The 22,313-nt window shown below is 41.6% G+C and overlaps 1 protein-coding gene across 5 annotated transcripts in view; it reads right to left on the bottom strand.

The window, feature by feature from the left end:
- Positions 1–21,396, bottom strand: part of ESCO1 (establishment of sister chromatid cohesion N-acetyltransferase 1) — a 91,471-nt gene extending 70,075 nt beyond the window's left edge. For 2 of the 5 annotated variants that reach the window (XM_021096164.1, XM_021096165.1), the window contains exons 1-2: positions 20,731–21,392; positions 2,885–2,999 (exon numbers count right to left, since the gene is read on the bottom strand). The gene's annotated coding sequence lies outside the window, so the exon portion shown is untranslated. Of the gene's footprint in view, positions 1–2,884; positions 3,000–20,443 lie in introns of all 5 variants that reach the window. The other 3 variants (XR_002345054.1, XR_002345055.1, XM_003127852.4) reach the window with 3 other exon arrangements.

A 22,313-nucleotide genomic window follows, 5' to 3' on the forward strand; every position in this document is an offset into this window, starting at 1 on the left:
AGCAAAAATAAACCAATGGGACTTAATCAAACTGACAAGCTTTCGCACAGCAAAGAAAATCATTATAAAAAAAAAAAAAAGGACAGCTTACAGATGGGAGAAAACAATTTCAAACAATGCAACTAACAAGAGTTTAAAATATACAAACAACTTATACAACTCAACAGCAAAAAAGCAAACAACACAATGAAAAAATGGGCAAAAGACCTGAATAGACATTTCTCCAAAGAAGATGTACAGATGGCCAACAGGCACATGAAAAAATGCTCAACATCACTTGATCATTAAGACAAATGCACATCAAAACGACCATGAGATACCACTCACACCAGTCAGAATGGCCATCATTAATAAGTCCACAAATAACAAATGCTGGAGGAGGTGTGGAGAAAAAGGAACCCTCCTGCACTGCTGGTGGGAATTTAAAGTGGTACAACCACTATGGAAAACACTATGGAGGTACCTTAGAAAACTATGCATAGAACTACCACATGACCCAGCAATCCCACTCTTGGGCATATATCTGGACAAAACCTTCCTTGAAAAAGACACATGCACCCGCATGTTCACTGCAGCACTATTCACAATAGCCAAGACATGGAAACAACCTAAATGTCCATCAACAGATGAATGGATTAAGATGTGGTATATATACACAATGGAATACTACTCACCCATAAACAAGAACAAAATAATGCCATTTGCAGCAACATGGATAGAACTACAGACTCTCATCCTAAGTGAAGTAAATCAGAAAGAGAACGACAAATACCATATGATACCATTTATACCTGGAATCTAAGATATGGTACAAATGAACCTTTCCAGAGAAAAGAAACTCATGGACATGGAGAACAGACTTGTGGTTGCCAAGGGGGAGGGAGTGGGACAGACTGGGAATCTGGAGTTAATAGATGTAAACTATTGCCTTTGGAATGGATAAACAATGAGATCCTGCTGTATAGCACTGGGAACTATATCTGGTCACTTGTGATAGAGCATGATAATGTGAGAAAAAAGTATATATACATGTGTAACTGAGTCACCTTGCTATACAGTAGAAAACTGACAGAACACTGTAAACCATCTATAATGGAAAAATTAAAATTATAAAATAAAAAATTAAAAATTAAAATAATCAACCCTTACCTTATACAACACACAAAAATAATTTGAGACTGATCATAGACATAAATGTAAAGTATAAACCTGTAGAAGAGGCGTTCACCTTGTGGCTCAGTGGTTAATAAATCTGACTAGGAACCATGAGGTTGTGGGTTCAATCCCTGCCTCGCTCAGTGGGTTAAGGATCCGGCATTGCTCAGATCCCAAGTTGCTGTGGCTCTGGCATAGGCTGGTGGCTACAGCTCAGATTAGACCCCCCCAGCCTGGGAACCTCCATACGCTGCAGATGTGGCCCTAGAAAAGGCAAAAAGACAAAAAATAAAATAAAAAATAAAAAATTGTAGAAGAAAGGAGTTCCTGTTAGAGTGCAGCGAAAACTAATCCGACTAGGAACCATGAGGTTGCAGGTTCAATCCCTGGCCTCGCTCAGTGGGTTAAGGATCCGGCATTGCCGTAAGCTGTGGTGTAGGTCACAGATGTGGCTCAAATCTGGCATTGCTGTGGCTCTGGCACAGGCCGAGAGCTGTAGCTCCAATTAGACCCCTAGCCTGGGAACCTAAAAAGACAAAAGACTAAATAAATAAATAAATCTGTAGAGGAAAAAAGGCAAAACTCTTTGAGACTCTGAGGTATACAAAGCTTTTTTCAGGAAGGACTCCTATTCATTCCACATAAATATGTGTCCAAATATCTTCAAAGCAGCATTGTGCACAATAACCAAAATCTGAAAACAATTCAAAAGTCAGGTGAATGGATACATTATGTGCTATATCAAGATAATTTTAAAAATTAGCAATCAAAAGGAACAAACTGGAGTTCTTGTCATGGCTCAGTGGTAACGAACCCGATTAATATCCATGAGGATAAAGGTTCAATCCCTGGCCTTACTCAGTGGGTTAGGGATCAGGCCTTGCCCTGAGCTGTGGTGTAGGTCACAGACATGGCTGGGACCCCAAGTTGCTGTGGCTGTGGACAATTTGACCCATAGCCCAGAAATTTCTATGTGCCACAGGTGTGGCCTTAAAAAAAACAAAAAAGGGGGGGGGGATGGGAGGAATTACTGGAACCATATGAATGAACTTCACAATCATAATACTGAGAGCAAAAAGCTAAACAAGGAGTAAATGATGTATGATTCCACTTTTCATTAATTTCTCAAAAAGGCAAACTTATCTACAGTAACAGAAAGCAGATGAGTCACTGCCTGGGGTCAGGAGTGGAGGGAGAGATAGACTTTTGGATGTTACGGAAATGATCTGTATCTTGATTGTGGTGGTAGTTCCAAGAATGTGTAAATCTGTCAAAATCCATCAGACCATACATTTTAAAAGGGTGTAGTTTATCATACATAAATTATACTTTAATAAATCTGTCCAAAAAATAGAACTGTAAGTAACTGATAATGGACCTACAACTGACAAATAAACCAAATAAAGCTAGGTGAAGAACAGGGTGTACTTCCCTTTCTGTAAAAAGATAAAAGGGAGGAAAGGAAACATGTGCTTATTTATGCACACAATGTGTATGGAAAAGCACACAAGAAACTAGTAATAGTGAAGACTTCTTCTGGGAGAGAGAACTATGGGACCAAGTGTCAGAAGTGTGAAAAAGCTTACTTCTCAGTATACCTCTTATTTTACTACGTAAACATACAACCTTTTCAAAAAAAAGTTATATTTCTCTGAAAATATTAAGTATATTTGGCACACTGGCCAATTATCTTCAAAGACATTAAATTATAACAGTATAAACCACTTACCTTACTGAAATGAAAATTACATGTAACTTTTTTCTTCAGGTTGATGGATGATGCGTCTAATGAATGATGCTTCCTATTAACTTCCTTTGTATTTGGCTATTAACCTTAAATATTTCTAAAAAAAAAAAAAATTCTATAGCTATAGTAAAACAATCATTAAAAAACATGAGTACAAAAACAGTATTGTCTATTCACTATTAAAACAACAGACTTTTAGACTAAATAAACAACGGATTAGTGACAATTTTTCATTCTACATACAAAAATCACACAACTACAATATGGCCACCATCTCATTTTTTACATGATATAACAGATTTGGTTCTTCTTCAAATAACTACTACCTTTTACCCGCATTCCCACCCCCTTGGAAGGAGTTTATTTTACCTCCCAAGACGCTGAGCTTAAACCATATGTTTTTTTTGGCCTCATGATGGACAGAGCTGCTGTCGCTCTGGCGTAGGCCGGTGGCTACAGCTTCGATTAGACCCCTAGCCTGGGAACCTCCATTCACTGCAGGAGCGGTTCAAAAAAAAAGGCAAAAAGACAAAAAATAAAATAAATTAAATTAAATTAAAAAATGATCAATTACTTCTTTTCCTCTCAATTTCTAAATATTCTAATAATCTAAAACAACATTTGGCAGTTGGGACCTATCAGAAAAAAAGTCAGTTATTTATTTCAAAAAAAGAAGTAGGAGTACCGTCATGGCTCAGTGGTTAAGGAATCCGACTAGGTTGCAGGTTCGATCCCTGGCCTTGCTCAGTGGGTTAAGGATCCAGCGTTGCCATGAGCTGTGGTGCAGACTGCAGACGCAGCTCAGATTCTGCATTGCTGTGGCTCTGGCGTAGGCTGGCGACTGCAGCTCCGATTCAACCCCTAGTCAGGGAACCTCCATATGCCGCGGGAGCGGCCCTAGAAATGGCAAAAAGACAAAAAAAAAAAAAAAAAAAGTAAATGACCACCTGTACAAGTATGCTAAGGATCACTTCACTTTAGTTTGCCCTATGTATTAAATCATCATTAACCTAGCATTATACAACTAATAACATCCCTCTCTATTAAATAAAACCTTGTAACAAGGGCTGAAATGCATTCACTCTCTAACCTGTTAAGAAATTGACAAGATTCCTCCACAACACAGCTAGCTTATTAACAGAATTCTAATGAAATCAATATTGGGACCAAAAAACAATAATCAAACTTAACGTAAACCAATCACTTTGGAAAACCCCCAATAACGTCTATGTAGAAAGATAATTTACAAGTTACATGTTAAAAAGTTCAGAGGGAGTTCCCATCGTGGTGCAGTGGTTAATGAATCTAAGAACCACGAGGTTGCGCGTTTGAGCCCTGGCCTTGCTCAGTGGGTTAATGATCCGGTGTTGCCGTGTTGCCGTGAGCTGTGGTGTAGGTCACAGACGTGGCTCAGATCCCGCGTTGCTGTGGCTCTGGCGTAGGCCGGGGGCTACAGCTTCAATTAGACCCCTAGCCTGGGAACCTCCATATGCCGCAGGAACAGCCCAAGAAATGGCAAAAAGACAAAAAAAAAAAAAAAAAAAAAAAAAAGTTCAGAGAATTTAAGAGTTAACAAATTTCCCAACAGTACTTTAAGATATATATACTCAAATTTTAATCATTAAAATATTTAGATTATACATCACCCAATATACTGTTTAAAGTGATTTTTAAAAACCATTTTATAAATGAGATAAATCTGTGATAAAACCATAAAATTCACCTGGTTATAGTGTACAATTTAACAATCTTTAGTGTTTTCAAAGTTGTGCAATAATTGCCACTAATTCCAGAATATTTTCACCATCTCAAAAAGAAACCCATTATGAGTCACTCTATACACAGTCTTTTATGGGTGGTTTATTTCACTTAACGTAATGTTTTCAAGGTTCAAATAGGATTGTAGCATTTATTAGTAATATCTTGTTCTTTATGGCTAAATACTATTCCATTGTATAAATATACCACATTCTGTTTACCTATTTATCCACTGACGGATTGATGAGATATTTCTACCTTTTAGCTAGGCTGAACAATGCTATGAATAATCCTGAGTGAGCTTTTATGTGAACATGTGTTCAAGTTTCCCAGGTATATATCTAAGAGTGTAATTGTTGAGCCACATGGAAATCCTAAATTTAACTTCTGAGGGACTGTTTTCCAAACCAGCTATTTCCACATTTCTCCACATCCTTGGGTTTGTTTTCTTTTGTTTTTCTTTTTAGGGCTGCACCTGTGGCACACAGAAGTTCCCAGGCTAGAGGTCATATCAGAGCCACAGCTGCTGGCCTACGCCACAGCTCACGGCAACACAGGATCTTTAACCCAGTGAGTGACGCCAGGGATAGAACCCACATCCTCATGGATACTAACCAGGTTCTTGATCTGCTGCGCCATAAGGGGAATTCCATCTCCACATCTGTTAACATTTGCTATCTTTTTCTTTTTAAATTTTAGTCATCCTTGTGTGTGTAAAATGGTATCTCACTGCAGTTTTAATTTGTATTTTCCTAATGACCATGTTGAGCATCTTTTCATGTGCTTTTTGGTCATCTGTATTTCTTCTTTGGAGAAATGTCTATATGAAACCTTTCCTCATTTTTAAAATTTGGTTATCTTCCTTTCATTATTGAAACAGTTTTTTATCTGGATATTAGATGTTCATCAGATGTATGAATCACAAATATTTTCTCCAGAGTTCCCATCGTGGCGCAGTGGTTAATGAATCCGACTAGGAACCATGAGGTTGTGGGTTCGGTCCCTGCCCTTGCTCAGTGGGTTAACAATCCGGTGTTGCCGTGAGCTGTGGTGTAGGTTGCAGACGCGGCTTAGATCCTGCGTTGCTGTGGCTCTGGCGTAGGCCGGTGGCTACAGCTCCGATTCGACCCCTAGCCTGGGAACCTCCATATGCCGCGGGAGCGGCCCAAGAAATAGCAACAACAACAACAACAACAACAAAAGACAAAAAAAAAAAAACAAGTATTTTCTCCAATTCTACTGGTTGTTTTTTTTTTTTTTTTTTTTTTTTTGCTTTTTAGGACCGCACCCGTGGCATATGGAAGTTCCCAGACTAGGGGTCAAACTGGAGCTACAGTTGCTGGCCTACACCACAAAAACAGCAACTTGGGATCTAAGCCAAGTCTGCAATCTACACCACAGCTCACAGCAACACTGAATCCTTAACTCACTGAGCAAGGCCAGAGACCAAACCACATCCTCATGGATCCTAGTCCGGTTCATTAACCACTGAGCCACAAAGGGAACTCGCTCTTTTCACGTTTTTGAAAGAGCTCTTTGATGCACAAAAGTTCTTAATTTTGATGAAGTCTAATTAATCTATTTTTTCTTTGGGTGCTTGTGATTTAGGTGTCATATCTAAGAAACTATTACCTAATCCAAGACTGTGAAAATTTACCCCTATGAATTTTACTGGTTTTAGCTTACATTTAGCATTTGATCCATCTCGAATTTATTTTCTATGTGGTGTGAGGTAGGGGTAAAATCTTCATTCTTTTGCATGTAGATGTCCAATTGAACAAGCACCATCTGTTAGACCATTTTTTATCCACTGAATTACCTCGTCACTCTTGCTGAAAATCAAATGCCCACTGGTTTATTTCTGGACTCTCAATTCTGCACCACTGATCCATATTACCTTATGCCAATACCATAGTCTTGATTATGATAGTACTGTAGTAGGTTTGGGGTTTTTTCAGGAGGTATAATAGACATATTTTATTAGTGTTAGGTATACAACAGTTATTTTGATATGCGTTTACATTGCAAAACTGTCACAACAGGTCTTAGGTTTTACTTTGCTTTTTTTGTCTTTTGTTCTTGTGTTTTTTTGCTTTTTTTTAGGGCAGCACCTGCAGCATATGGAAGTTCCCAGGCTAGGGGTCAAATCAGAGCTGTAGCTGATTGCCTACACCATGGCCACAGCAATGAGGGATCTGAGCCACGTATTCGACCTACACCACAGCTCAGGGCAATGTCGAATCTTCAACCCACTGAGCAAAGCCAGGGATCAAACCTGCATCTTTACATTGGTCAGCTTCATTACCACTGACCCAGGATGGGAACTCTAGGTCTAAGTTAATATCTGTGATCCTAACAGCAGAAATTAACACAACATTGTAAATCAATAAAACTTAAAAAAAATTAATTTAAAAATTTTTTAAATCTGTAATCTTAGTTATAAAAATTTTTTTCTTGTGAAAAGAACTTTTAAAATCTATTTTCAGGAGTTCACACTGAGTCACAGTGGAAACGAATCCGACTAGCAACCATGAGGTTTCAGGTTCAATCCCTGGCCTCACTCAGTGGGTTGAGGATCTGGCATTGCCGTGAGCTGTGGTATAGGTCACAGACGCGGCTCAGATCTAGCGGCGGCTGCAGCTCGAATTAGACCCCTAGCCTGAGAACCTCTATATGCCATGGGTGCATAAAAAACACAAAAATAAAATTAAAATCTACTTTCAGCAACTTATAAATATGAAATAAAGCATTATTAACTAAAATCACCATGATGTACATTACATCCCCGTGAATTATTTATTTTATAGGTGGAAGTTTATATCTTTTTAACTCCCCTTCACCCATTTCACCCACCCATGCGTCTGGCAACCACAAATCTGCTCTCTGGTTTATGAGCTTGTTTTTTCTTCTTTTGGGTTTGTTTTTAATTTTGTTATATAAGTGAGGTCACACAGTATAACACTGTGATTTATAAGAATATATGTTTGGTCAGATGTCCAAATACGTCATATATATTTGGTCTTTGCCCATAGTTCCTGGCTCATAGCTCACAAAGTCCTTGGAATTTGTAGAATTAAATGTTAAGAGTAATAAAGGGTCTTTTGTTATGCTAATGACACAGTTTTAGGAAAGCACCTAAGGATGAGAGCTAGGAGCCAGTGGAACCAAACTTTTTTTTTTTTTTTTTTTTGTCTTTTTTTTTTTGCTATTCTTTGGGCCGCTCCCGCGGCATATGGAGGTTCCCAGGCTAGGGGTCGAATCGGAGCTGTAGCCACTGGCCTACGCCAGAGCCACAGCAACGCGGGATCCGAGCCGCGTCTGCAACCTACACCACAGCTCACGGCAACGCCGGATCGTTAACCCACTGAGCAAGGGCAGGGATCGAACCCGCAACCTCATGGTTTCTAGTCGGATTCGTTTCCCCTGCGCCACAACGGGAACTCCGGAAATTTTAAATTACCTGTATGGCTCATATTTATGACTTTGTACTATATTTTTATTGGACGATGCTAATCCTGACCTAGAAAATAAAACCAGAAAAGGAAAATTAATATCAGTTTCAGTGTGTACCTGCTAAAAATGATATAGGTTCCCACCATGCTGAGTACTACCAGTGGGCTCCTATTTTTTTTTTTATTGAAAAGGTAGGAACTCAAGGCAAAGATGCAGGGATATTTAGGCAGACCCAGAAGAGGCTGAAAACTCCCAAATTCCCCTCAATGTCCCATGCCTGCAAAGGTATACCACCTCTAATGAGCTTTCTGTGTAAAAACCTTTCAGTAACTGCACCTGAAGCAGGTGCCTCAAAAAGAAATACTGGAGTTCCCGTCGTGGCGCAGTGGTTAACGAATCCAACTAGGAACCATGAGGTTGCGGGTTCGGTCCCTGCCCTTGCTCAGTGGGTTAACGATCCGGCGTTGCCGTGAGCTGTGGTGTAGGTTGCAGACGCGGCTCGGATCCCGAGTTGCTGTGGCTCTGGCGTAGGCCGGGGGCTGCAGCTCCGATTCGACCCCTAGCCTGGGAACCTCCATATGCCGCGGGAGCGGCCCAAGACATAGCAACAACACCACCAAAAAAAAAAAAAAAAAAAAAAGAAATACTATGAGTTCCCGTCATGGAGCAGCGGAAACAAATCCAACTAGAAACCAAGACGTTGCGGGTTCAATTCCTGGCCTCGCTCAGTGGGTTAAGGATCCGGTGTTGCCGTGAGCTGTGGTGAGGGTTGCAGATGCAGTTCAGATCCTGCTTTACTGTGGCTGTGGAGCAGGCCGACAGCTGCAGCTCCAATTTGACCCCTAGTCTGGGAACTTTCATAGGCCACAGGTGTGGCCCTAAAAAGAAAAAAAAAAAACATTTGGGGGAATGAAGGAGGGGAGAAGAAGTGGCGAAATTTGGCCCAAGTAGTTTATCAACATTTGATAATTTATCAATGCCTGCTCTAGAGCACACTGGAGCTACATTAAACAGCCTGTTAAATTGATTAACTGAAGCCTAGACTCAAGAGTGGATTGGAGTTCCCGTCGTGGCTCAGTGGTTAATGAATCCGACTAGGAACCATGAGGTTTCAGGTTTGATCCCTGGCCTTGCTCAGTGGGTTCAGGATCCGGTGTTGCCAGGAGCTGTGGTGTAGGTCACAGACGTTGCCTGGATCCCAGGTTGCTGTGGCTCTAGTATAGGCCAGCGGCTACAGCTCTCATTCAACCCCTAGCCTGGGAACCTCCATATGCTGTGGGAGTGGCCCAAGAAATGGCAAAAAAGACCAAAAAAAAAAAAAAAGACTGGATTAGTCAATGAGGCTGAAATGTCCACATTTCCCAGATATACCTAAGGAGTCCAAAAACTTAGGAAGATGGGATTGCTAGATTGAATTTACTATAGTCACTCCCTCAGCCATACAACAACTCAACAATAAGCAGGTCTGCAAACACTATCACGGTTCTTATAACTGGATCTGAGTCCTGGTCACTTGGGGCTCCTCATGCCACTATACCACAGGGTAAAGAAGGCAGCTGTACATGACTGACACCTAAGCTGCTGCAACACAATGAGAGCAAGGAGGACTATTTCTAGAACCCACGGGATTCACTAGGGCATCTCCTGGAGCTTCTTTATTCAGTACCTTGGTCAGTGGACAACAAAGAAGGGACCACCAAGTACTCAGTTTCCACAGAATGAAAATCCTCACCAAATTAAACTCATCCAGTCCAATGTTGGCATAAACCAACATGAAATAGGTAGATGAAGAAGATAACCTAACCACTATTATTTAATTTTCATGACCACTTGCAGAAGGGAGGCCCACAGCTAGCAGCAGCTTTATGCTGTTTCTTTTCTTACCTTCTGCTCCAACTTGTATGAAGGGCTAAAGGTGGTGGGAATGTTTTAAGTTGCAGGTGAAAAAAAAAAAAAAAAATCACTGAATTCACATCACACACACCCTCCACATGATACAACAATATGATCTTAACAATAAAAAGAGAAAAATGCATCCTAATGTTCATCGCGGCACTATTAACAACAATGTTCATTGTTGCTGCAAGACATAGAAGCAACCTAAATATTCATCAACCGAAGACTGGATAAAGAAGTGGTGTATACATATACATACAATGGAAAATTACTCAGCCATAAAAAAAGAATGAAGTAATACCATTTGCACCACAACTGTGTAAGTCAACTATATTCCAACAAATTTAAAAAGAGAGAAAAATGTAGAGCAGACAGTACAAATAACACAAATTAACAGATTTAACCCTGAATATATCAGAAATTACATAATAAATCTTTGGACCAAATCCTCTAGATAAACTGATTATGAGACTTACTTAGAGCATAAGGATACAGAAAAGTTTAAGGACAAGAAAAAGAAATAAACCAGGAGTTCCCATCATGGCTCAGCAGTTAATGAACCCAACTAGCATCTATGAAGACGCAGGTTCAACCCCTGGCTGTGCTCAGTGGGTTAAGGATCCAGCGTCGCCATGAGCTGTGGTGTAGGTTGCAGACGCAGCTCTGATCCTGCATGGCTGTGGTTCTGGTGCAGGCTGACGGCTACAGCTCCAATTTGACCCCTAGCCTGGGAACCTTCATATGTCTTGGGTGCAGCCCTAGAAAGACGAATAAATAAATAAATAAATAAATCCATAAACCGTGTAAATACTAACCAAAAGAAAGCTGGTATATCTACATTAACATCAAAATAAGAACCTCAAGACAAAAAAGCAATATTAAAGGGTCATATTCTAATGATAAAAGCATCAATTGTGACAAGAATATAAAACAATTTCAAACTCCATGCACCTAAAAACGTGATCTGAAATTCCCAAACTGACATATATAGCCCCCTAACTGAAAGAACCACAAAGAAAAATATTTAAGTCCAAAATTGTAACTCAGAGATTTAGAAAACATCCCTCTTTGCAAATGACAGAAAAGGGAGACAAAAACACAAATGAACAAAACACCCCACTAATTATACAAAATCAATGAACACAAGTAATTTTAAATTTGACTTAGCAAATATATACAAAATATTATCCTAACAACTGCCAAATATATTATTTTCAAGTCACACATAGAACATTTCAAGTATTCCTAAATACAAGACCTAGGAGTTCTGTTGTGGCTCAGCAATAACAAAACTGACTAGTATCCATGAGGACACAGGTTTGATCCCTGGCCTCACTGGGTGGGTTAAGGATCTGGTGTTGCCATAAGCTGTGGTGGAGGTCTCAGAATGAGGCTCGGATCTGATGTTGCTGTGGTTGTGGAGTAGGCAACACTAGATCTATAGCTCTAATTCAGTCCCTAGTCTAAGAACTTCCCAAAGCCTCAGATGCGTCCCTAAAAAGACCAAAAAAAAGAAAGAAAGAAAAAAATACAAGACCTAAATCAGGTCTCCACAAACATCTAAGAAATGATACCAGAGTATGTTCACTGATCATGATGCAATGATACTAGGAATGTATAACCCATAAAATTCTAAGTAGAAAATGCCCAGATGTCTGAAAATTTTAAAATCTATTCTACATATACCATAAGAAATGACACTGAAGAAAATTACAAATTTAGAATTCCCTTGTGGCACAGCAGGTTAAGCATCCAATGTTTTCATCACAGTGGCTTGGGTTGCATCTGTGGCACGGGTTCAATCCCTGGCCCAGGAACTTCCACATGCCATGAGTGCAGTCTCCCACCCCACCCCCCAAAAAAAGGAAACCACAAAGTGGTGAACTTGTCCTACCGGATATCAGCATTTACTATAAAAGCAGAGTAATAAGTAATGTGTGATACTGGATAGATTAAATAAACCAATGGAACAGAACAATGACACATAGAGTACCCAGAATCAAGCTCATCTATATGGTCAACTGGTTTATGATATATAATGCCACAGCTGGGAAAATAGATTTTTATTAAAGAAATAGTGCTGGGACAACTGGATATCATATGGGTAAATAAGTGAAACTGGATCCCTACCTCATACCACATATTAAAGTCAATGCCAAATGGACTGATTATAGATATAAAATTTTAAAGACAAAACAAAACTACAGAGGATTAATATGTACATATTACATTTTTTAAATCCTAAAAATTAATAAAATAGTTAATCAAAGGAAAAAATGGACAAGAAATCTGAACAAGCTCATCACAAAAAAAAAAAAAAAAAAAAAAAAAGGAGTTCCTTTCATGGCACAGTGGTTAACGAATCCGACTAGGAACCATGAAGCGGGTTTGATCCCTGCCCTTGCTCAGTGGGTTAACGATCGGCGTTGCAGTGAGCTGTGGTGTAGGTCGCAGACGTGGCTCAGATCCTACGTTGCTGTGGCTCTGGCGTAGGCTGGCAGCTACAGCTCCGATTCGACCCCCTAGCCTAGGAACCTCCATATGCCACAAGAGCAGCCCAAGAAATGGCAAAAAAGACAAAAAAAAAAAAAAAAAAGAAGAGGAGAGGAAAAAGAAATCCAAAAGGGCAATAGAAAAATACCACAATGGTCTAAAATTAAGTCTGAGAACACAAAGAATGTATTTGCTGCCAGCAGCAGTATTATTCGCACAAATACTTTGGAGAACAGACCACGAGAGTAACCAACCCACAATGAAATAGACAGAATGAAGGATCCCAAAAGGAACCTTTAGGCTTGTGTGGGTAGGTTAGGGAAGGGATTAGACCTGATGTTTAAGTATGAAAAATATTACTGCCAGGCACATGATTTTTGGAGAAAAACTGCCCTAGTATCTTAGAAAATTAGGCAAAAGAAAATGAGGCTATTACTAACTCCACAGAAAAAAGAAAAGGGGGATACAGTTCCAGAAGAATACTAAGCTTAGCAGTAAACAATATTTACATTACAACACCACTCACTATTGCCTTACCCAGTAACTGAAATGTAACTTTAGGTATATGGGGAGGAAAGCAGAAGACAAATTCTCAATTAGGGAGGCAGAAAGTCAGTAACATCTGAAACTGATCAATCAAAATATGACAGTTATTGCACACCCCAAAACTAATGAGCTAGATACTAAAGAAAACAGCTAGGAGAGTGAAAGTGGTAGCTTGTAGAGAAAGGTACTGGGAGGTGGGGGAAAGGGACAATACCATTTTAAGGCTTTTAGTGTTACTTTGAAAATTCTGAGAAAGTTCTCCAGTTTTAGTGCATTTCTGTCCACTTATCCTGGCATTCAACAGGTCTACTTTATTGGCATATAAGGGTTTCAGTCTTTTTTTTTTTTTTTTTTTTCTTTTTTTTTTTGTGGCCGCACCCGAGGCATATGGAGGTTCCCAGGCTAGGGGTCAAATTGGAGCTGTAGCCATTGGCCTATACCACAGCCACAGCAAAGCAGGATCTGAGCCACGTCTGCGACCTACACCACAGCTCATGGCAACGCCGGATCCTTAACCCACTGAATAAGGCCAGGGACTGAACCTGCATCCTCATGGATACTAATCAGATTCGTTTCCGCTGAGCCACAACAGGAACTCCTCAGCCATATTTTAAACTTAGAATGCACAGTGTATTTTAAAATTTCACCAGAACTGAAGTTCTGAAAATTATTTACCATAATTCACTCAACACATACATCAAAGAAAAAGAGAAGAGATAGAAATAGAAGAGAATATAATTTGATGGAGTTCCTGTGGTGGCGCAGTGGTTAACGAATCCGACTAGGAACCATGAGGTTGTGGGTTCGGTCTCTGGCCTTGCTCAGTGGGTTAACGATCCGGCGTTGCCGTGAGCTGTGGTGTAGGTTGCAGACGCGGCTCGGATCCCGAGTTGCTGTGGCTCTGGCGTAGGCCAGAGGCTACAGATCCAATTCGACCCCTAGCCTGGGAACCTCCATATGCCGTGGGAGCGGCCCTAGAAATGGCAAAAAGACAAAAAAAAAAAAAAAAGAGAGAGAGAGAATATAATTTGAAATACAAAAAAATGTAAACCCACAGAATACTATTCATGGAGAGATTTTTACTGGATCATTAAATATCTGAAACTTTAACATATTAACAAGTGAACCCCTAATCTTGCCTCCTAAACCTAAAACTTCCAAAGGATTTACCCCCCATCTCAGTAAATGACACGTTCCTCTTTAATTGTTTAGAACAAAACCTTGAAGCCATCCCCAACTTTTCTCTTAAGCTTCATATCGACTCAATCCATTATTAACCCATATACCTTCCAAATGCATCCAAAATCTGACCTCCTAACATTACTACTACTCTGCTCCAAGCCACTGTCCCTCAGCTGGATTTTTTTTTTTTTTTATGGCTACATCCATAGCATATGGAAGTTCTCAAGCCAGGGATTGAATCCAAGTGGTAGCTGCGGCAACACCAAATTCTTTTTCTTTTTGCTTTTTATGGCCACACCTGTGGCATACGGAGGTTCCCAGGCTAGGGTCTAATTGGAGCTATAGCTGCTGGCCTATGCCAGAGCCACAGCCAGGGATCAAACCCTGGCCTCGATCAGCGGATTAAAGATCTGGCGTTGCTATGAGCTGTGGTGTAGGTCACAGACGTGGCTTGGATCTGGCGTTGCTGTGGCTCTGGCATAGGTCAGCAGCTGTAACCTCATGGTTCCTTCCTAGTCGGATTCGTTTCCGCTGCACCACAATAGGAACTCCCTGTTCTTGGTATTTCAAACATCATTGAAAACTTCTGGCCATCTTAAGGTAAAGTAATTCTGTCAGATTTACTGCAGAATCCAGCTCCGTACACCTCTCAATTCCAAAATAATTTACTGAAGGAATATTCCCCAAAATAATACAAAACACTCCTCAGTTCCATAAAACACTTGTGAAAATTCAGAAAGCTGTCTAACCAGCCAGGGAAAGATTCTGCTTCTGAGATCACAGGATAACTTTTCAGCAATACTGAGTCTGAACTTAGCACAAAGCAAAGACTATAAGTCTACCAATACCATCAGACTTTTCACACTGAAGACCTTCAATTGGCACATATACAGTCTTAAAAGGTCCCTACAAATTATGCACATCCACCAACCAAATGCAAGCTCCTCCTATTGGTTATCTCTTCCTTTATCTTTCTTCTGACTCTCCTTCCACTGTTTTTTTTTTTTCTTTTTTCTTTTTTTTTTTTTTTTGTTTTTTTTTTTTGTTTTGGTCTTTTTGTCTTTTGTTGTTGTTGCTATTTCTTGGGCCGCTCCCGCGGCATATGGAGATTCCCAGGCTAGGGGCTGAATCGGAGCTGTAGCCACCAGCCTACGCCAGAGCCACAGCAACTCGGGATCCGAGCCGCGTCTGCAACCTACACCACAGCTCACGGCAATGCCGGATCGTTAACCCACTGAGCAAGGGCAGGGACCGAACCCGCAACCTCATGGTTCCTAGTCGGATTCGTTAACCACTGCGCCACGACGGGAACTCCTGTTTGTTTTTTTTTGTTTTTTTTTTTTTTCCTATGCCCACACCTGCGTCATATGGAAGTTCTCGGCCTAGGGTGTTTCACTGGAGCTGCAGCTGAGGCCTATCTATTAGATGCCAGTAGCACTGTGCCCTCAGTCTAACAATCAAATTTATCTTCAGGAGTTCCCGTCGTGGCGCAGTGGTTAACGAATCCGACTAGGAACCATGAGGTTGCGGGTTCGGCCCCTGCCCTTGCTCAGTGGGTTAACGATCCGGCGTTGCCGTGAGCTGTGATGTAGGTTGCAGACGCGGCTCGGATCCCGCGTTGCTGTGGCTCTGTCGTAGGCCGGTGGCTACAGCTCCGATTCAACCCCTAGCCTGGGAACTTCCATATGCCGCGGGAGCGGCCCAAGAAATAGCAACAACAACAATGACAAAAAAAGACAAAAAAAAAAAAAAAAAAAAAAAAATTTATCTTCAGACAATGCCAAATGGCCCCGTGTCCTCATGGGTACTAGTTGGGTTTGCGACCGCTGAGCCACAATAGGAACTCCTAAAACTGATACATGTTTTATTTAATAACTCAATTTTCTGATGAGTCTAAAACTACACATATATAATCTGTATGTATATGAATACATGCGTGTGTGTGCATTTTTTTGGCGGTGTCCACAGCATGCAAAAGTTCCCAGACCAGGAATCTAACCTGCATCACAGCAGTGACGAGCAGTGACAACACAGGATTCCCAACCCACTGCACCAGAAGAGAACTCCAATCTAAAACTATGTATTTTATGGAGTTCCCGTCATGGCCCAGTGGTTAACGAGTCCGACTAGGAACCATGAGGTTGCGGGTTCGATTCCTGCCCTTGCTCAGTGGGTTGATGATCTGGCATTGCCGTGAGCTGTGCTGTAGGTTGCAGACATGGCTCGGATCCTGCATTGCTGTGCCCCTGGCGTAGGCTGGCAGCTACAGCTCTGATTAGACCCCTAGCCTGGGAAGATCCATATGCCGCGGGAGCGGCCCAAGAAATGGCAAAAAGACAAAAAAATAAAAAAGGAAAAAAATAAAACTATGTATCTTAGGAGTTCCCATCATGGCACAGTGGAAACATATCCGACTAGGAAACACGAGGTATTGGGTTCGATCCTTGGCCTCGCTCAGTGAGTTAAGGATCTGGCATTGCAGTAAGCAGACACAGCTTGGATCTGGTTTTGCTGTGGTTATGGCGTAGGCTGGCAGCTACAGCTGCAAGTGGGCCCCTAGCCTGGGAACCTCCATATGCCATGGTGCAGCCTTAAAAAGACCAAAAAAAGACAAAAAATAAATAAAAAATAAAACAATGTATTTTAAATACACCAATGATAGATCTTAAATTCCTTACAGAGAAATTATCTAAGTACTACGTTTCTTCTAAAATGGAACTGTATCTGCATTATAAGAGAAAACAGTATAAAAAAAAGAATGTACTATCTGCAGGGGGAAAAAAAGTTGAATTATATTTGCTCTTCTCTTAACCATCAGTAAGGATGATACAACAGGAGTTCCCCTGGTCGCACAGTGGGTTAAGGATCTGGCACTGTCACTGCTGTGGCTTGGATTTGACCCCTGGCCCAGGGAATTTCCGCACGCCCTGGGCCCAGCCAAAACGGGGGGGGGGGGGGGGGGGGGGGGTATGATACAATGGAAACATTTCCTAATATAAAGTCCTTAAAACAGTTCCTGGAGTTCCCATAGTGGCACAGCAGAAACAAATCCAACTAGGAACCATGAGGTTGCGGTTTTGATCCCTGGCCTTGCTCAATGAGTTAAGGATCCAGCGTTGCCGTGAGCTGTGGTATAGATGGCGGATCCCAAGTTGTTGTGGCTGTGGCAGAGGCTGGCAGCTGTAGCTCCGACTGGGACCCTAGCCTGGGGAATTTGCATATGCCGCAGGTGCGGCCCCAAAAAGACCAAAATAATAATAAGCTATAATAATTAATATTATTTATATAATAATTTTTTGATAAAAAAAAGCATAAAAAAGAAAAATTTTACCTTAGTTACTCCTGGTTTCACTTAACTACTTAGCAGCTGTAACTCCATATTACCTTTATCCCTTCAGCTAATAATTACATTAATTCTAAACTATTTAAGTATTTACATTTAGGCAGTAGTTCTCAAAGTATGGTACCAGGATGGTGGAGATTTCAGAGACATTTTCATGAGTTCAAAATCATACATGGATCAAAAATCCATTCAAAGTGCAAAGAGAACAAAGCATTTTAGTGCAACACTGTCTGACAAGTATATAGATGTGGTTTCAGGTTCTACATTGCAACCAATATTTAAGAAATTGCCACTTGTTGAGTTTTGCCATAGAGTCAGAGAAAAATATCACAATTATCCAAAAATGTTGTTTTTCTGAATATAACGCAATGATCCTCACCCCAACCCCTACACATTTTTAATGAAATGTTATATCAAATTATCTGAAAAGTACTCTTTCCAATACATTGGTGTGAAGCTGGACTTTCTTCACATGCTTCAACCAGAACAACATATAAAGATTAAATGCAGACACTGATAGAATTCAGCTGTCTTCTATTAGGCAAAAAACACTATAAAAAGATTTACAAAAATGTAAAATAGTTGCCATTCTTTCACTTTTTCTGTTTTGGAAAATAGTTGTTTTCCATCAAAAAATATTATTTATATTAACCTGTTATTAATTTATTAGTTATTTTTCAAAAAACTAATATATTTAATTTCAAATACTGATTATCAATAGGTATAACCCATATAAACAAAGTCATTTAGAATCCTATATAATTTCAAGAATGCAAAGGGATTTTGACCAAAAAGTTTGAGACCACTATATTAAAGTAATATTTAATACCCTATTTTTATTTATATTCTGAGTTTTTATCTCTGTGAATCTCACACATGCAACTTCATAAAGCTGAAGAGATATGGTATAAATCTTGCCTTCTTCAGGTGTAATATAACGCAATCAAGCACAAGATGTAGCTCCCACAAAAAAGGATAGTCAGGCAAACAGAATGATGTATTTGTCAAAAGTAGCCACAGCAGCTGAATATAGAACTTATGCAGAAATAGAGTCAAAGAACTTTCACGGTGTCAAGAAAAAAGGATGCACAGAAAAACATTAAGGTCTGGGCTTCACAAAATTAACAGTCCTTAAGAGCATTACGTGTGGTAACAATTTTACTAGCGTTTGTTTCTCACTACCACTAAAATTCTTATCACTTGCAGTTGAGATTATTCAAATAACTGTGTGTACATAAATCTGCTAGCAAAACTTATGAAAAACACTTAACTCCACTGTAAAAACAATCCATTGTATATTGCTAATCTCCTTCATTATTAGAAAAATTAAAGTCACCTTTGTGCTATAATGAATTACCAAGCTATAAAAAGGGCCATCTAGCAAAAGGGGTTAACGGCATTCAATAAATTAAGGTCCTTTTTCAGTTATTCTGTAGGCATAATTTATCAATTTAAATGCCTGGTATAAAATCTTGAGGCTGATATTTTTTAAAAAATTATTTTTCACTGCAGAATTATAATACTAATCAATGAGAAATGACAGCGTATTTTCCCTCCCCAGGAAGTACTAAAATAGGCAGAAGCTCATAAAGCAGGGCAAGCTTTATTCTAAGAAAGATACTTTCAAAGTCACATATCTGACCTAAGGGGCATATACTGCATTCAGCCTAAAAGTGGCAATTGTCTCCGTTAGTTTTCTCATTTCCTCACATGCCCTGGGCCTGAATTTGCAGCTTCCAAATTAAGCACTTTTAAAGCACCTTTCATGCACTCTCACATCTAATTCCATCGTGAGATTTTTTTTTCCAAATTAAAAAAACTTCGCAGTTGGTGCCCCGTGTAAAGCAGAAACTAAAGAGCTAATCAGAAGAAGCTGAGTCAATACAGCATGGTTCACGACATTCAAAATGTTTTAAACTGAAATCCTGTTTTACCCAGTTTTTTAAAAATAATGTTTCGGTAGGGGAAAAAGCAAAGCACACCCACATCCTACTCTTCCACTAAGCAACATTCTTTTATTAGTTTCTGGAAAGGCTATTTATTGAAATACCACTTGATAATACTATTTAAATACGGTGTGTTGCAATTACTTCCTGCTTCAAGAATCCCTTTTCAGCTCTCCAAAAGCTTTACAGGAAACAAGGTTTACAGAACTTCTCAAACCTCAACGACTTAATGCCTTCTCCCTTCCCCGCCCCCTCTCCTGGAAAATACAGTACCTTTTGGGTTTTCAGAACTCAACCCCAGGAGGATGGGGGCGGGGGGGAGGTTGAGAGTGTGAGAGTGCTGTCCAATTTTTGGACTTACTATCTATCTCATTCTGCCTGAGTAAAACAAACCCCCGCTGCAAAATAATCTTACGAATAGTGATCAAAATCGAAGATCCAATTCCCTTCTGCTCGCATCGAGCTCTACAAACTTCTCTCGAGCCCTCAACGTATCCAATTTCTACTCCGGGGCAGCCCTACCCTGCGCCCAGACCTTCAAGTCCAACCAGAAACACTCTATGACCTTGGACCCGGGCCACCGCTCCCCTCCCGGGTTAAGGGCTGGGAAACCAGGAGCCCCACATCCCGCCGCGCAGACTGCAGAGGCCGCGGGGTTCACGCGGGGTCAGTGGGTGGCGGCGGGGGCAGGGGGACAGAACCGTAGCACCGCAGCTCCGCCGGGGCTGGTGCGGCTGGACCTGGGAGACACCGGGCAGGAGAGACGCCGGGGGCGAGGGCCAGGCCCGGGCTACCTGCGGACGGGCGGGCGCCAACACCGCCCCGGCCGTCGTAATGGATGCACGCCACCTCGGGGCTCCGGAAGCCCGCGCGGCCGCCGAGAGCACCGGCCCGACCCGATTCTCAGCCACGGCCCCTCATTACCTGTGACCGCCTAGCGGGATGTGGCAGGTGATGCGGCGACTAGGCAACCGACACGGGCAGGCTGCCTGCCTGCCTCGGGCGACCGCGTTCTCCGAGCCGCCCACTCTCTACCAGGGGCGCCGAGAACTGAGACCCGAGGAGTAGGAAGAGGCGTGCGAGGCAACGACCCAGAGGGTGGGACAGGAAGGGGGAGAAGCGTCCGGCTCGCCGGAGGGGCTGGCAGCAGCGCTGCGAGGACGCCGGGGGCGCGACAGCGGGCGGCGGAGCCGGTGGGGAAGCTCGCGTACCTTCCTCACTCCTGGCAGAGAGTCCGACGCGAGCCCGTAGACCGCCTCACATCCGGGTACCCAGGGACGCTCAGCTGCTTCTGCCGCCACCGCCGCCTCTCCCGCGGCGCAGAAACGGCAAACTTCCGGCGACGACGGCGACGCCTCGCCCGTCAGATGGGAGTTACCTGGGACCGTCTTGGGCGCGCTTGCGCAACGCTCCTCTTCTGCTCAAACCGGCTCAGCTGACATGCCCAGAAGACGAAGATGGCCGCCACGCTCGTTGCGTGTCACGCAGTTTTTCACCCCGTCCTGGACGGCCGGGCGTCGGGGAAAGGCGAGCCCGCGTCCGAGCCCAGCGCAGGCGTGATGGGAGGCTTTGCGCGCACCCCGCGGGCGGGCGGGTGCCTCAACTGGGAAGCGGCGGCCACTGGCCTTTCCCCGGATTGTCTGTTGGTATAAACCACCTCCACGCCCCCTCCCCCGCCCCCGTAGCGGTGGTGGTTTCTCTTGAAAAATCCCTCAGTATTGATTCTTTAGGTTGTAGGTACTGCTCTCTGAGACTAATAATTAACATACCTTTAATTTTTTTCTGATTTGTAGCATTATTATTTATTTAAATGACTTATTCTGACTTGACTCTGTATCTCATTGTTTTCCTTTTTTTCTGTTCTTTTTAAATTTTTTTCTATTTTATAGTGATTTTTATTTTTTCCATTATAGTTGGTTTACAGTGTTCTGTCAATTTTCTACTGTACAGCAAGGTGACCCAGTCACACATACATGTATACATTCTTTTTTCTCACATTATGCTCCATCATAAGTAACTAGGTATAGTTCCAAGTGCCTTTTCTTTTTTTAATTAATTAATTTATTTATTTACTTTTTTTTTTTTTTTTTTTTGTCTTCTTGCCATTTCTTGGGCTGCTCCCTCGGCATATGGAGGTTCCCAGGCTAGGGGTCGAATTGGAGCTGTAGCCACCGGCCTACACCATAGCCACAGCAACGCGGGATCCGAGCCGCGTCTGCAACCTACACCACAGCTCATGGCAACGCCGGATCGTTAACCCACTGAGCAAGGGCAGGAATCGAACCCGCAACCTCATGGTTCCTAGTCGGATTCGTTAACCACTGCGCCACGACGGGAACTCCTCTTTTTTTAATTTATTATACTTGATTTACAGTGTTTCATCAATTTCTGCTGTAGACCAAAGTGACTCAGTTACACATGTACCTGTATTGTTTTTCTCACATTTTCCTCTATAATGTTCCATAACAAGTGACTAGATACCATTAAAAAACAAAACAAAACAAACAAAAAAAAAACCCTATGGAATGGAGAAAATAGTTGCAAAGAATGCAACAGAAAAGGACTTAATCTCCAAAATACACAAACACCAACTCTTACAACTCAACACAACCCTGTTGAAAAATAGGCAGAAGACCTGAATAGACATTTCTCCAAAGAAGACATTTGGATGGCCAACAGGCACATGAAACAATGTTCAACATCACTAATAGAGAAATGCAAATCAAGACTGCAATGAGGTACCACCTCACCCTAGTCAGAATGGCTATCATTAATAAGACTACAAGTAACAAAT

The sequence above is a fragment of the Sus scrofa genome, chromosome 6 (genome assembly GCF_000003025.6).
Source record: "Sus scrofa isolate TJ Tabasco breed Duroc chromosome 6, Sscrofa11.1, whole genome shotgun sequence".
Lineage (NCBI taxonomy): Eukaryota > Metazoa > Chordata > Mammalia > Artiodactyla > Suidae > Sus > Sus scrofa.